This window comes from Phaseolus vulgaris, chromosome 10, assembly GCF_000499845.2.
Source record: "Phaseolus vulgaris cultivar G19833 chromosome 10, P. vulgaris v2.0, whole genome shotgun sequence".
Taxonomy (NCBI): Eukaryota; Viridiplantae; Streptophyta; class Magnoliopsida; order Fabales; family Fabaceae; genus Phaseolus; species Phaseolus vulgaris.
This window is the reverse complement of record NC_023750.2, coordinates 41,362,782-41,380,734: the sequence shown is the minus strand read 5'-3', so window position 1 is coordinate 41,380,734 and position 17,953 is coordinate 41,362,782. Positions and strand designations below refer to the sequence as shown.

The window sequence follows — 17,953 nt, the reverse complement described above, 5'->3', positions numbered from 1 at the left end:
TAATTCTTTGTTTCCATAGTTCTCCTACCACAACTATCCATATGCATCCCCAAACAAGATTAACCCCTTTAGAAACATCAAACAGAATAAAATGCAAGAAAAATGTGTTTTTGAATCAAAATGATCAACCGACGCCATCCCCACCCATGCATAACACATCCCCAAACTAACTACACAACCCTACACTTAAAAAATAAATGAATAGTTGTGTCTTCTTCCTCCCCACACATACTACAAAGAAAATTCTTCCCTCTCTACCTCCCCTTTTAGAATTCTTCTTGTGACAACATACCAATGGGAAAATATTCAAAAATTGAATAACTAAAATAATTAAGTTATAAATAAAGATGATTAACTAACCATATTATTATAATTGATATATTGTGTTTTACTTTTTAGTATTTTTTATACTCAATATTGAAGAATAAGCCAAAAACTCAACCCCTTACCTTCCTCATTTTTAGAATACAGTCACTCTGATATGCTATTAAGAGGAAATGTAACTGTTCTTGCCAACAAATTTGGGTCGGATCTTAGAGGTGGATTCCGGGTCAACCTTTCAAGACTGCCACTTTGAGATGCTTGAAGTTCACTTTGAGATGCTACATTGCTTACAGAATCCTCCCAAACGACATCAACCAAGCGAAGACAGTTAGGAACGCCAAACGATACACTTTGATTGACGAACATCTTCTCAGACATGTCTATTCTCACCTATTACTGACTTGCATGGACAACGAGTAGTCCGATCGTATCCTGATCGAACTCCACGAAGGCATGTGGGATCCATATAGGCAACCAAGCACTTTCCCTCAAAGTAACATGAGCAGGTTATTACTGGCATACCTTGAAAGAAGACAACCCTCTACATGTGAAGAAGTGCGACCAATGCCAAAAACATGTTGATTGACACCATACCCCAGCTACACTCCATAACCAGCCCCTGGCCTTTCCACACTTGGGGCATAGATATTCTGGGCCTTTTTCCCCAAGCAACTCGACACCTAAAATACCTGATTGTGACCATAGAATACTTCACTAAGTGGATAGAGGTAGAACCCGTGACAGTAATAACAACATAAAAGTTCCAAAGTTTCCTATGTAAAAGTGTGGTATGCTGCTTTGGCATACCCAGACAACTAATTTTTGACAACAAAACGTAATTTGCCTGTCGACAGTTAGGAAAGACGTGTAAAGAGCTCGACATCTGAAAAATCTTCTTATCGGTTGAACATCCACAAAAGAATGGTCAGGCCGAAGCTGCATATAGGATATTACTACAACGATTAAGGCGAAGGTTGGAAAAGGAAAATTGAGGATGGCCAAATGAGATACCAAGGATACTATGGTCCTACCATACCACCCCGAAGTCCACAACCTGAGAGACGCCTTTCATCTTGATATATTGACTGTTGCCATGATCCTAGTAGGAATACTAGAATCCTTCCAACGAGTTCAAAACTTCACTGAGCCTGCTTCAAATAAAGGACGCAGAGGCGATCTTGACACAATTGATGAAATTCAGGAGAATTCTTGAATACATTCCAAGGCCCTCAAAAGAAGGATCGAAAGGCAACACAAGATCAAGGTAATCCCTCGACAGTTCAAAGTCTCTGACCTAATGCTCCAAAATGCTCATCCTTACTAAGTGGAAAACAAATCTCTTCGAAGTGAACATGACCTTATAAAGTACGTGAAGTAGTGGGTAATGGGCCTACCAGTTAGAAACTCTCGATGGAGGGATCATCCCACAAACATGGAATGCTTCGAACCTTAGATTTTATTTAAGTTAAGTATGAAATATCTCTTCATACTGAACAATGTGTTTAAAGATGCAGAACAAAACATAATTATCATAATGTAATAACATTAATTTAGACAAATTAATATATTATGGGAATCAATCTTATTAACACACAATTAATATGATTTCATGTAAATCGATTTTAGAGCACAATATCCCGATTTTTTTAAATATACTGACTTCATCATATAATATCTCTTATGATATATGTAATATCTCAACTCCATTAATACGTTGATTTAATCATGAATATTGTATTACATAAATACTCTGGTTATATTACAAAATACTCCGATTTATATACATGATATTCAAATTTTATGACTTGAAACTATGATATGCCACATTAAAATCTAGAAAAACTAGTGTCAAAGATCTAAGCCCATGAAAGCTTATAAATAGATGATCACTCACAGGGAGTGAACTCAACTCATATTTCACACGATACTTACTTTATACACTGAATTTGATGCTTTTTTTGACTTGAGAATCGAAGTATCTTCTGCAAGTGGAGTCCTCTCACTCATTTGGAACCAATTCACAAAGCTCGGAAGAAGACTGCATGAAACCATCTCGAAATCTGACCGAGTTCATCTCGACGAGAACAATGTTAAATTTCATTTTTTTTTACCCCATTTTATTACAATTTTATGTTATTATACATATTTAATTGTGTGTGATTCTTCAATATTCAGTCTAATGATATATAATATAGCATACAAAATATTTATTTAAAAATTTAATTTTTAATAAAACTCATAAATGATATACAAACAAAATATATAAAGATCATAGTTTTGGACAGGTGGAGGGAACCACCTTTGCTTGAGCCAAATCTTCTTAACGGAATTTTATAAATTTGACTAGCTAAAGAAACCTATTTTCCTTTCGGAATCTGCGCTTTTTCTCGCTTCTCCGCATTATCTCCACTCCCAATTCTCCCTCTTTTCCTGTTGGCTCATTTCCTCTTTTTGGCACTTTTCCTACACTATATATAATCAGTTCATGCACTAATAAGAAAAGGTAACGCAACATTCTAATATTCGGGCATTCCCATCCATCTCTCTGAACATATCTTGTGGCTAATCATCTTTTTTATATATATTGTTAAGGTTCAGAGGTGAAGAAACATCACCAATGCCTTACACTTATTCTTCTCGCGTTTCTAATATAATCGCATTTTTTCTATTTCTTTCTCTCTTCCTGGAAAAGCCAACAGTAGAAAATAGTTTGTGGTGTCCACTGACATCTTCTGCTTCTTCCAATGACACCCTTCAATCAAAGTATGATGTCTTTGTTAGCTTTAGAGGTCCAGATGTTCGTGTAGGTTTCCTTAGCCATTTGATCGATGCACTTTCTCTAAACCAGATTGCTTCCTTTGTAGATTACAACATTCCCAAAGGACATCAAATATCTGATGCACTTCTAAGAGCAATTCAAGTATCATCTATTTATTTGATTATTTTTTCAGAAAACTATGCTTCTTCGAGCTGGTGTTTGTTAGAACTTGTGAAAATTGTTGAGTGTAGTGGAAAATATGGACACATGTTGCTACCTATTTTCTACCAAGTAGATCCTTCAGATGTGCGACATCAGAGGGGAATTTATGGAGAGGCCTTTGTTGCTCATGAAAGAGAATACAATCTGACCACAGTGCAAACCTGGAGATTTGCTTTGAAGGAATCTGCAAATGTAGCTGGATTTCATTCATCTACTTTTCGGTTAGTTTTTTCCTTGATAAAAAATGTTTAACACTGTATGTTTCTTTCTGTGTATAGTTCGAACTTGAAGTTTCAAAATAATTATAATGGAGGTGGTGTTGATATATATTATTTTGAATTTTGCAGGGATGATGCTAAGCTTGTTAAAGAGATTGTTAAATGTGTGTCGTCAATGGTGTTGAATCTCAGACATAAAGTTAATTCTAAAGAGCCGTACGAAATTGGTACACAGTTTCCACATGCAGAAACATTTCTACGGTTAAAGTCAGAAGATCTTCCAGTTATTGGATGTATTGGTAAGATAATCCTCGCAGAAATATATAACAACTGTGTTTTTTTTATCTGATAATTTTTTTTTGTAGACTTTAAAACATGTGTTTTGCAGACTGTTTGATACTAATAAAGGTAGAGAATGAAACATTGATGAATCCTTATAAATTTAGAATTTGAGTGCCTTCAAATAAAATAAAAATGCAATACCACCAGGAGTGTTATCAAAGAAAGTGAATCAAGTAGACCACTGTGAGTACATGACAATTGATGTTTGGGTTTAATTTTTTACTTGGTTGTTTCAGAAGTCCCATAGAGCTGTGCTGCCACTGATGAAGGTTATGCAGAAGTTTTTAGTAGTTCTGAAGGGATTTGTGAGCATCAACAGAGGTCTTTAAGGAAAGGTTTTGGGAACGCAAAAGCAAGGAATGTAGAGGTTTGTGGTGATGTAATGGCATTATAGTTTAAACTTTATATGAGCTGGAATTTAGGTTGTGCTATTATAAGTGAGGGTGTGCCAAAGACTATAAACATGCTGTAAAAAGCAGTGAGGGTGTGCATAGGCATATATGTTTTTCAGTTATTTTTTGCTGTTTTTGGACTGTACTTAGGTAGTAGTAAAAGAAAAAAGGTTAGGGTTTGGAATTACTATTATTGGAGGAGAAGAAGAGGGAGAATATGTGTACTTGTGTTATAAATCAGAAATGTTATTGGAGAAAATAAAATTAAGTTAATAAATAGAATTAAGTTTTATATGCACAGTGAGGCTGTGTGGCTTTGGAAACCAACCTTCAGCAATGACATGTTAAGAAAGAGCCCTCAGTGGAGAGAGAGCGTGATTGGCGGCGGCACAACAAAGGACACATAATGAAAACCGTGGGACCCACCAAGTCACAGGCACACAAACTAATTTGGCTCTTTTTCACGTAACATCTCTTTGCAATCCCAATTCTAAATTGCTTGTTCTATGACAACATACCGATGGAAAAAATATTCAAATTTGAATAATTAAAATGAGTTAAATTATAAATAAAGATCATTAACTAATCATATTATTATAATTGATATAGTATGTCTAGTGTTTTTAGTTATTTTTTATACTCAATATTGAAGAATAAGCCAAAACTTAATCCCTTATCTTCCTATTTTTAGAATATAGTCACTTGTTTCCTATCAATATTACTCTTAAGGAAATATGTTTAGAAAATCCAAGTGTTATTATTACTTAGAAATTAAAAAGAGGCAATATATATATGTGGATGTATGTTCATATAAAGAATACCAACACATCCATGATGTATGTTTCATATATGCCACATCCTACCTCTTTTCTTATTACAAAGTGGACTTTAAGTCTAACTCAAGCTCTAATCTTTAGTCGATGTGAGATCTCCAACACACTTTAAGCCTAATTCAATCCCACAAAATCAGCTTATAAGGTGAGGTTTGCACCCACTTATATATAATGAAATATCATAATTTCTAGTCGATAAAATATCCTAATTTCTAGTCGATATGAGATCTTCAACATTTCTCTTACTGTAATTTATCAGCACAGTCTTATACAGCAAAGGCACGACGAGAGAGGAGAATTTGGCAAGGACACGACAGCGTTTGGAAGACATGAACGATGATTTCTTCTATATTTTTGTGTGTGATAGTTTGTCATGTTTGGGAGTGGGTCTCAAATTGTATTTTTAAATTTATAATAAATAATTTATATTATAATATAATATTATTTTTAATGATTATAAATTATTTAATATATTTTTATTTGATACCGTTTGGTAATTTTTTAATGGGAAAATTTTACTCTTTAGTAAATAAAAAATAAATTATTTATTTAATAAAATGAATAATTAAATAAAGCATTTGATGGTTATATAATTTTTTAATCATTGGTTTGAATTTTTGTGTGCAAATCAATTATAAGAAGGAGATTTGGGATGTAAATCTAAAAAGTGTAATTCCATTGTGTTGTCGACACTGGAGCCCCACTGAATCCCGCTTTCTCACTTGTGTCCTTAATGCTTCGTTTCGATAGAAAAGCAAAAACCATTTATGTTTGTATCCATTCAAATGCAAAAGATAAAAAAAGCAATGATTCGTGCGAGAGGAATAAAATTACTCCCTGAACTCCCCTTTGTAGATCTTTCCTCTTTTATCTTATTGCTTTCTTTTGTCCATTTCTCACTTGGGTTAATTGCCAGGTTCAAGTGAACCCTCATTAGCTTTCAACTTGGCAACTGTCTTTGACACATCAATCAATAATTATGAACACTAATTCACTTCTAATTTCTTCTCTCATCTTTCTTAAGTTCTTAGTTTGGAGTTATTTAAGTTGCTGTCACAGCATTAATTGAGTCGTTTATGGTTGGAGTATTCTTTTATTTATATTGCTATAATAATATCAAACTTATCAAAAAACGCTTTTTTCCTTTTACTTCTCAAAATAAATATTTTATAAGATCAAAATAATAAACAATTTTAGGACAACCTAAAAATAATTTAGTAAAAACTTAACTTTTTAAGTCCTTTTTTAATTTCAAAAATTACTTTCATTCACTTCTGTTCTTTCAAACATGTAGAGTGATTTTCTTTATTTTTTTTACTACTTAACACATTTTTTTCATATACTTTTAATCCAAATAGAACTCTCAAACCCCTTTCACCAACATTACTTAAATTTTAATTAAAATAATAATCTAATACACGTTTAAAAAGACCTAGTTTTTTTTCATTATTTCTATTAAGAATTCAACTTTTAAATTCAACTTTAACTTTATAAAATTGATTTATAAATTCAAATTTACATTTATTAATATACTATAGAATACTTTTATTTATACACTACAAGAAAAACGCGAATACGGAAGGTTCCTTTAAATAACTCAAACAAAATTTAACCACTACACCAAACAAATGCTTTAGTATGATTATGATTTTTATTATACTTATTATTATTAACAATATTATTATTCACAATATTAACAATATTAATATTAACAATATTAAAAATATTAGTATTAACAATATTAAAAATATTAATATTAAAAATATTAATATTAACAATATTAACAATACTAATATTAATAATATGAATATTAATACTAATAATATTAATAATATTAACAATAATAATAATAATATTAATACTAATAATATTAATAATAATAATCATATTAATAAAATTAATAATATTCATAATAATATTTATAATAATATTTATAATATTAATAATAATATTTATAATGATATTAATAATAATATTTATAATAATTTTAATTATAATAATAATATTAATATCAATGAAAACCAATGGCAGAGGTTCAGTGTATTGTGTGACAGAGTTGTGAAATGGAAGCTAGCACTATAAGAAAATCATGAAATAAAAACCAATTTTAGAGACAAAAAATAATTAGTTGCTATAGTAACTAAATTAGAGACAATTTTAGAAAAAAAAAATATTTTTAAATTAGTTTATATTATTGTTAAATAATTTCTAATTTTAGTTATGAAACAAAGAATAACTCTTAAAATACATTCTACTTACAAAGACTTTTTTTTTTTTTCTAAAATTGTCTCTAATTTAGTGTCCCATATTTATTTTCTTTAATCAACATCAATTATTACAATTATTAAAAGGACATTTTGTTATCTGATATAAATATAAAAAGTATCAATAATTATGACACCAATTCACTTCTAATTTCTTGTCTCTCCTTTATTAAGTTGTTAGTTTTTGAGTGATTTTAAGTAGCAGTCACAACATTGGTTTAAGGTTGGAGTATTCTTTTATTTATATTGCTATAATAATATCAAACTCATAAAAAATGCTTTTTCGTTTTACTTCTCGAAATAAATATTTTATAAGATGAAAATAATAAATAATTTTACGACAACCTAAAAATAATTTAGTAAAAAGCTTAACTTTTTAAGTCATTTTTTAATTTAAAAAATTATTTTCATTCATTTCTGTTCCTTTCAATGAGTTGTGAATGATAAGAACAGCATGAGAACTTTTTGAACATACAATCAAACAATAAATGATTATGTCATGTCCTTACTTTTCCACCTTGCAATTCACTAATTGTCTTATTCTCCTTTTAAAATTCAGAAAAAATGTCTCTCTAATAAACTAAAACTAAAACAGACTCTTGCAGTCTCAACAACACAACATTGAAGCTCTTTCAAGGAATTACACAGCTTTCAGGCAAGAGACTAATCTCTCTTTTTCCCCCTTTCTTTCACTTCAAATGCTGCTACTTCTCAAGGATCTTGGTGTATTCTCATATAATTTATATTTTTTCTGTAAAAGAGGAAGGGATTTGATATTTTTTTTTAAATGAATCCATTTTAAAATATTTAAATTATATTGGGTCACATCATAATTGTAAGTTGGTGTTTTTTTAACTGTCTTGTTATCAAATTGTCAAACTAACATGTTCCTTGATGACTCTCAAAGGAACATGTTCCTTATATTGCGTCTGATAATTGTTTTTTTATATTTCAAAGGTGTAGAGAGAAGAAGAAATTAAGATGCAGAGTGTAGTCAACCCAATGTGTTTCCGAGTTTCTCATAGAATCAAATATGTTGTATTCATTTGTCTGGTGTTTGTAACATCTTCTACTTGTTCCAATCACACTACTCAAATCAAGTACGATGTATTTGTTAGCTTCAGAGGTGTAGATGTCCGTCGAGGTTTCCTTAGCCATTTGATTGAGGCATTTTCTCAGAAGCAAATTGCTTTCTTCGTAGATGATAACATTCAGAAAGGGGAAGAACTATCTGAAGCACTATTAGGAGCCATTGAAGAATCATTAATTTCTTTGGTTATATTTTCAGAAAATTATGCTTCTTCAAGATGGTGTTTGTTAGAACTTGAGAAAATTTTGGAGTGCAGGAGAAAAAATGGACAAATTGTAATGCCTATTTTCTACGAAGTAGATCCTTCAGAGGTACGGCACCAAAGGAGGACTTATGGAGATGCCTTTGTTAAACATGAAAGAAACTATTCCTTCACTACTGTGCAAAGCTGGCGATCTGCTTTGATTGAATCTGCTAATCTATCAGGATTTCATTCACCAATTTTTCAGTGAGTTTTTGGCTCCTTATAATTGTTGAAGATATCTAAAGAAAAATTCTATTTGAAGCAAAATATTTTATATTTACAGAAGATAGTTTTTTTGTTCTTGTTTTTGTTTCTCTTTCTCTTGTTCTTCCTTTGTTTTACATATCCAAATATGCTTGATTCTTTTCTGAGTTTCTCATTACTTCTTTTGCTGCACAGAGATGATGCTGAACTTGTTAAAAAGACAGTTAAATTTGTGTGGAGGACGTTGAATCATGTTCACCAAGTTAACTCCAAAGGGCTTGTTGGAATTGGTAAACGGATTGCTCATGTTGAATCATTGCTGCAATTAGAAGCAACACATGTTCGCATGATTGGAATTTGGGGCATGGGTGGTATTGGTAAGACAACTATTGCACAAGAAGTATATAATAAACTTTGTTTTGAATATGATAGTTGTTGTTTTCTGGCTAACATAAGGGAAGATTCAGGAAGACATGGAATATTCTCATTGAAGAAAAAGCTTTTTTCAACATTATTAGGAGAAGAACATTTAAAAGTTGACATATCTAATGGGTGGCAGAAGTTAGTTGACAGAAGACTGCATCGCTTGAAGGTTCTTATTATTCTAGATGATGTCGATGACTCAGAGCAACTAGAAATCTTAGCTAGAACAACTTGGTTTGGATCTGGTAGTAGAATCATTGTGACAACTAGAGATAAACAGGTTCTTGCTAAAGAGTTTGCTAATGTATACCAAGTTGAGGCCTTAAACTTTGATGAATCTTTGCGACTTTTCAATTTAAATGCCTTTAAGCGAAAACATCTGCAAGCAGAGTACCAGGAACTGTCAGAGAAAGTGGTTGATTATGCCAAAGGCATTCCGTTTGTTCTTAAACTTTTGGGTCACCGTCTTCATGGCAAAGATAAAGAGATATGGGAAAGTCAATTAGAAGGACAAATGCACAACAAAAAGGTTTATGATATTATTAAATTGAGTTACAATGATCTTGAGGAGGATGAAAAGAGGATTTTTTTGGATATTGCATGTTTTTTTTATGGGCTGCAACTGGAGGTAAAGTACATAGATTTTTTATTGAAAGATCGTGATTATTCAGTGGTTGCGGGATTGGAAAGGTTGAAGGATAAAGCTCTTATCAGCATTTCTCAAGAAAATACTGTATCAATGCATGACATTATACAAGAAAGAAACTGCTAGGCAGATTGCTGGCCAAGAATCTATTGAAGACCCCAGAAGCCAGAGGCGACTATTTGATCCTGATGGCGTTTATGAAGTACTTACACACAACAAGGTAGTAGATAAAATAACAAAGAAGAATTGGATATCTTTAGAAAAAGTAGAATATAGCAATGTTTAAATTTTTTCTACTACTTTGCTTGCAGGGTAACGAGGCTATCAGAAGCATAGTCATCAACTTGCTGAGAATGAAGCAACTACATCTAAAGCCACAAGTATTTACTAAGATGAGGAAGCTCCACTTTCTAAATTTGTACACTGCAGGAACTCGTGATATTCTCTTCTGTGAACCGTGGGGCTTGTATCTTCCTCAAGGGCTTGAATCTCTGCCAAATGAGCTAAGATATCTTGGTTGGACGAATTATCCTTTGGAATATTTGCCTTCAAAGTTTTCTGCAGAAAATCTAGTAGAGTTGCATTTGCCATATAGCCGGGTGAAAAAACTATGGCAAGAAGTGCCGGTAAATATTATATCCTTATGTACCTTTTAATCTAAAATTAACATTAGTCCATGCAGTGTCTTCAATAATCTGTTTGTTTTGACTGCTGCTACAGGATCTTGTGAATATAAAGGTCCTTATCCTGCATTCATCCTCAAACATAAAGGAGCTGCTAGACTTTTCAAAGGCCCCAAACCTTGAAGTAATAGATCTTCGATTCTGTGTAGGGTTGACCAGTGTTCATCCATCAATTTTCTCTCTCAAAAATCTTGAGAAGTTAGATTTGGATGGATGCACGTCCCTCACAAGCCTTCGAAGCAACATTCACTTGGACTCTCTTCGTTATCTCTCCCTCTACGGCTGCATGGAACTAAAGAATTTCTCAGTGACCTCAGAGAATATGATAAGGTTGAATTTAGAACGCACCAGTATCAAGCAACTCCCTTCATCTATTGGATCTCAGAGCAAGCTTGTAAAGTTAAATCTTGCATTCACTTACGTTGAGAGCTTGCCTGAAAGCATAAAAAATCTTGAAGGGTTGCGACATCTAGATCTACGATACTGTGAGAAGCTTAGGTCCCTACCAAAGCTTCCTCCATCAGTTGAAACACTAGATGTCCGTGAATGCATATCACTGGAGAGTATAACGTTCCCTCCTATTGCTGAACAATGGAAGGAAAATAAGAAAAAGGTTGTCTTTTGGAACTGCTTTAAATTGGATGAGCATTCTCTCACGGCTATTGAGAGGAATGCTGAAATCAACATGGTGAAATTTGCACACCAGCATTTGTCTACATCTGGTGATGCTCAAGGTATTTATGTGTACCCAGGAAGCCAAGTTCCAGAATGGTTGATGCATAAGGCCACACATGATGATTACATAACTATTTCTCCACATTCTTCTCACTTGGGCTACATCTTTTGCTTCATTTTACCGGAAGTGCCGAATGGGGAAAGGGTCTTGAAATTGAAGATTAGTACTGAAGGTGAAGATGAAGGTGAAGATGACAGTATGATTGTGTACTTGGATAGACCACATCATGGGATTAAGTCGGATCACGTGTATCTGATGTACAACCAAGCATGTTCTCGCTTTCTACAAAGTCGTGCCAAACATCAACGGAGGTTGAAAATTAAGTTTACAGTAACATCACTAGCACTCTCATCCGAATACATAAAGGTGCAGTTAAGAGGGTTTGGGGTGAGCACAACCAGCAATTTTCTTCAGAAACAAGAATTGGGTGATGCTGGAATTCCAAAGGAACATTAAGAAGTCTACCCTGTTGCTGTGTGGAACAGGTGAGAGGGAAGAGAGAATATGAAAGAGGAGGCATGTGAGTGAATGTATATATCATTGATTTCCAAATGCTGGGATTCTTCTTATAGTTTCTGGACTTTCTGCATGGTTGTTTTTACTGGGATATATAAAATATTTAGTTTATAAGGATTAAAGAGTTAATGTGACATTTTTACTGGGATATATTATACATATATAGTTTTTTAATTGATAAGTTTAAATTTTATATGAATTTAAAAACTTTACTGTGCTACTCAGTAAACTTCATACGGGTTTGTTTTGAAATTGAAAATATTCAAACATTTGTTGAATTCAATATAATTAAAGAATGCTTGCTCGTTAAAATGCATTATAAATTATAAAACCTCTTAATTTAATAAATAAACATTTCAGAGATATGAATGAATGTCTGAAGAAAGTAAGAAAAATAGTTCAGAAAATTCAAAAGATACATTAACTTGTACTCTCACAAAATAAAGTGAAGTAAAAAAGCTGCTGTTAATCCTTCTCTATTCTCATCCCAAAATATGCTAGTGTTATATTCTCTTTTCAAAGTTATTGTTAGAGGGACATTCTTTTTCTACACCAATCTTCTGACATAAATATTATAAGTCCCAATCAAAACAAGAATGCCGAAAGTACAGAAAAATCTTAATAGAATTGGGACATTTGGTATACTATCACCAAATTTTACTTTTTGAACAAAATTGTGAAAGTCTGAAGTATTGATCATGCTGATTCCAAAAGCTCTTAGCTGTAATGGTACGTATTTGGATGTGAGCGTTCGCGATGCCAATGCAACCTTAATTTTCAACCTTGGCTCATGTTTGGCACGACTGTTTAGGTAGCGAGAACATGCCTGGTCATACATTAGATACACATGATCTGATGTAATAACATGACGAGGTCTGTCCATGTACACATTGATATGGCTAGCTTCACCACCAGTACTAATCTTAAATTCCAGAACCAAACCCCCAAATGGGACTTCCGGAACAACAAAGCCAAAAATGAAGCCTACTTGTGAGGAGTTATGAGAAAGAATAGAAGAGAGATCAATAATCACGTAGTCATCATGTGTTGTCTTATGCACCAGCCATTCTGGAACTTTACTTCCAGGATACACATAGGTACTTTGAGCATCACCAAGTCGGGAAAAATGTTGGTGTGCAAATTTCATCATGTTAATTTGTGCATTCAACTCAATAGCGGTGAGAGATTGTTCATCCAATTTCAAGCAGTTCCAGAAAGCAACTCTTTTCTTATTTTCCATCAGTTGTTCACAAGCAGTAGAAGGGAACATTACAGTCTCAAGTGACACGCATCCACGGGCATCTAATTTTGCATTTCAGTTTTTAAGAAAAAACTATTTACAAATTGGTCCAAAAAATTAAAAGAAGAGGATTTTGAACACTTTTTAGGTGACTCATAAATAAATATCATGTCGTGGTATGAAATATGAGATTTTTAATTGATTTTATATTAAAAATTCGACTTTAATTGATATTTAATATTTTTTTAATAATATGAAATTTTTTTTTATGAACATCCGTCATGTATTTTTTTACTTTTTTTAGGAGTCTATAAGGATTCGAACAAAAAATAAAAATATGAACATCTTTTTATAGAGGAATGGAAAAGAAGGGAGGATGAATAAATACTGTTATATAGAGTATGTGATGAAGAAGTGACGCTTTATTCAAGGAAGATAGTTTCATGTCTAGGGTTTAGGAGGTAATGTCCAATCTGAGTTACAGTAATCTCCAATCTCTTTAGGATCTTATTCATGATTTTTGTGTGTTTGTGTAATAAATTTTTGTATATCAAGAATTTATATTAGAAATATTTTTATAATGTTATTTTTATTGAAAAAAATTATTAATAATTTTAAAATGTTATATTTTTATTAAAAAACTTTATAACACATTTCTTTCTTTTCTGTAGATTTTTTTTCTTTAATACTCTACTCATTCTTACAAGAACACAAACCTCAATAACAACAACAACTACTAAAACTAAAAAAAAAAATAGGACATTTGGAATACTCCCAATTCTATATTTTGAACAAAATTGAGTTATTGTGTGGTGTTTAGGGTTTACTCTCCAGTAGAAATTATTGGTATGTGTGCGTTCAACAGTACGAAGATCTTAAAACAGACTGCATAATTGTAATTATAGTAACATCCAAAGAGCTAGAAGTAAATCTCTGAAGCAAACAGAAAACAAAAAAAAAACATAGTCTAGTGGCTTTAAGAAAAGGTACAAAAATTACACCAACACTCCATTATTCCAACCAACTCAAACCCAGATAAGAAAGTTCATCATCTCACTTTAATCTTCAGTTTCAACCTTGGTTCAATGCTGAGACTGTTAATTATAGTGAGAACAGATTTTGTTGTCTACCTTCCCCCTCTTCTTCACCTCCAATAATACTAATTCCAAACCCTAACCCTTTTTTTTACTACCTAAGTACAATCCAAAAGTAACTGAAAAACATATATGTCTTTGCCACACCCTCACTTATAATAGCATAATTATGCAGCACAATTGCATAAATTCCAGCTCATATAAAGTTTAAACTAAAATGGCATTATATCATCACAAACCTTATTATAAAAAAATCATTAAAAAAAAATTAATTTTAGAAATTCCAGCACATATAAAGTTTAAACTACAATGTGATTCCATCATCACAAACTTCATTAAAAAAAATCATTAAATAAAAACTAATTTTAGAAATTTCAGCTCATATAAAGTTTAAAGTACAATGCTATTACATCAGACACCATTACAAAAAAATCATTAAATAAAATCTAATTTTAGAAACCAATATAATTAGTTACTACTTAATTAAAGTAGAGACTATTTTATAAACTATAAATAGTTTCTATTATCAATGAAAATTTATAAAATAGTTTATAAATTGGTGTCTAACCATTATCTACCAAGGTTTTAATTATTTACTACTTTATATTCTAAGTTAGTTTCTATTAATTTTTTAGAGACTAATTTAGAATCTAAAATATTAATAGTTAATAGAAATTACTATAGACATCAATAATTTTTTTGTCTCTAAAATAGTATCTATTTTAGTTAATATCACTACAAGAAAATCATGAAATAAAAATCAATTGTTGGAGACAAAAAAATAATTAGTTGTTATAATAATTAAATTAGAGATCATTTTAGAGACTAAAAAAATTTTAATTTCTAAATTAATTTTTATTACTGTTAAATAGTTTATAAATTAATGTCTAATTAGCAAGGTTTTTGCTACTAAATTTAGAATCTAAATAATTGGTAGCAAAAATTTTGGTTGCTAATTAAATACCAATTTAGAAACCATTTAACAATAATCGAAACTAATTTAGAAACCAAATATTTTTTTTAGTTTCTAAAATGGTATGTGATTTAGTCACTATAGCAATTAATTATTTTTTTATCTAAAAATTGGTTTCTATTTCATGTAATGTATAGTGACTAATTATTTTCTATTTCATAATTACAATTAAATAATTGTATATTATATGTTATGATGTTAATGACAAACTTCACTGCATATTTTTATAAGACAACATTGATAAATCTAATTTCAAAGAGAATATTGAATTTTTTCTCATAATAAACTTAAATACTAACATCTTATTCGTATCTTAACACTGAGATATTTGGATATATACATTCTTTCAACATAAGTGGAGAACAATACATGATAACTAATTTTGTTATAACTGACTAAATTATAAGTTTCAAACTTATTTTTGAGTATTTTAACCAGTTATAACTAAAAGCTTACAAATAAAAATTGATTCATTATATTCTATATTTATGCATTTATACATAATACCAAAATAATTAGTTACTATTTAATTAAAGTAGAAACCATTTTATAAACTAAAAATATTATTGATATCTAAAATAGTTTATATTATCAATAAAAAAAAACACAATTGTTGTATACTTCTGCGAGGATTATCTTACCCATACATCTAGTAACTGGAAGATCCAGCAATGGTTCTGCATGTGGAAACTGTGTATCAATTTCATACTCCTCTTTAGAATTAACTTTATGTCTGAGATTCAACACAGATTTAACAATCTCTTTAACAAGCTCAGCATCATCCTGCAAATTTCAAAATAATATATATCAACAACAACTCAATTATCGCTGAACTTTTCGAACTATGCACAGAAAGAAGCATAAAAAGTTAGTCATTTTTTATTGAGGAAAAAACTAACCTAAAAGTAGATGAAACAAATCCTGCTAGATTAGCAGATTCCTTCAAAGCATATCTCCATGTTTGCACTGTGGTCAGATTGTACTCTCTTTCATGAGCAATAAACGCCTCTCCATAACTTCCCCTCTGATGTCGTATATCTGAAGGATCTACTTTGTAGAAAATAGGTAGCAACATGTGTCCATATTTTCTACGACACTCAACAGTTTTTACAAGTTCTAACAAACACCAGCTTGAAGAAGCATAGTTTTCTGAAAATATAATCAAATAAATAGATGATACTTCAATTGCTCTTAGAAGTGCATCAGATATTTGATGTCCTTTGGGAATATTGTAATCTACGAAGGAAACAATCTGGTTTAGAGAAAGTGCCTCAATCAAATGGCTAAGGAAACCTACACGAACATCTGGACCTCTAAAGCTAACAAAGACATCGTAGTTTGATTGAAGAGTGTGAGTGGAAGAAGCAGAAGATGTCAGTGGAACCCACAAACTAAGAGAAAGAAATAGAAGAAAGGCGTTTTTATTAGAAATGCGAGAAAGATAGCAGTAAGGCATGGATGATCTTTCTTCACGTTTGAACCTTAAGTAGTATAAGGGTTGTGGAAGGTTGGGCTGAAGTATTCCTTTAAATAAGAAAACCAGCATATGAAAAAAGGGTATTAAGAAAAACTTCATGCAGGATGAACTTACAGCCTCTTTGGTTACCGGAGTGGAGGAGAACCGTGACTGCAACTCAGTGCAGAGAAATAAGGAGAGAGAGAGAGTTCATTTACAATATGTGCAAGAGCAATGATATATATACTTGTTTCACTGTACAACTGATATAGAAAGAAAAGGAATATTTTTGTCATATGTTGAAATTTTAGGTAAACTGATATAAAAAGAAAAGGTATATTTTTGTCATCTCAGCTCAGTACGCATAGAAGTACGCATAGAAGTAAAGTCTACCTCTATTTACTCTACTGACTTTATTATACATACCAGCTCTACTGACTTTATTATACCTGTACCAGGAACCCAAGCCTACCTCTTCTCATTGAAGTTTCGATGAACGGGGTATTCCGTCAAGAGCCAAATTGACCTGTACCGCACAAGGAAAGATCTCAATCGGCGTAGGGTAAAAGTAAGAAAGTGGTATTAAAAAAAAGTAAGAAAGTGGTATTAAAAAAAAGTAAGAAAGTGGTATTAAAAAAACAAGGTTAAGCAAGATTGTCATTTTCCTATGTGCAATATGTGCCCTCCTTTTTTTATTTATAAAAATAATTTTTCCTTTGTTCCAAATTACACTTTGAATTACTTATAAATTGGTACTTTTGTAAAATAATTGGACGTGGATGTAATTTGAAATCAGTGTAAAAATGTTACACAGTGTTTCGTTCCACATTCCAATTTTTTTTGGAATTAAGTGTATCATTTGCTCTAAGCCAATAATTGTGATACATTAACAATACTGTTCATAAACTACGCGAAATCTAAAGAGGCATATAATCAAACATAAAAAAAAAATATAACTAAAATTGTAAAAATAATAATTATAAAAATATAAATATATTTATAATATATATATTAATAAAAAAAGTGAACTATATTAATAATAAACATTAAAATAATAATAATATTTAAAATTAATTTTAAAAATAATAATAATAAATATAAATTAAATAATTTAGTAATAATTAAATAAACTTATTAAATAATAATATTATTAATAATTATTATTTTTATTTTATTTTATTTGTATCAAATATTTAATAATATTATTATTAATAATAATAAAAATAAATGTAATTATTAATATAAAATAAATTAATTATCTTTTTAAAATATAAAAATAAATTTATAAAAAATAG

At 30.9% G+C, this 17,953-nt stretch overlaps 1 pseudogene; it reads left to right on the top strand.

Annotated features, from left to right (window-relative positions):
* Positions 1–8,270: 8,270 nt before the first annotated feature.
* Positions 8,271–12,024, top strand: LOC137819712 (disease resistance-like protein DSC1; annotated as a pseudogene).
* Positions 12,025–17,953: the final 5,929 nt, after the last annotated feature.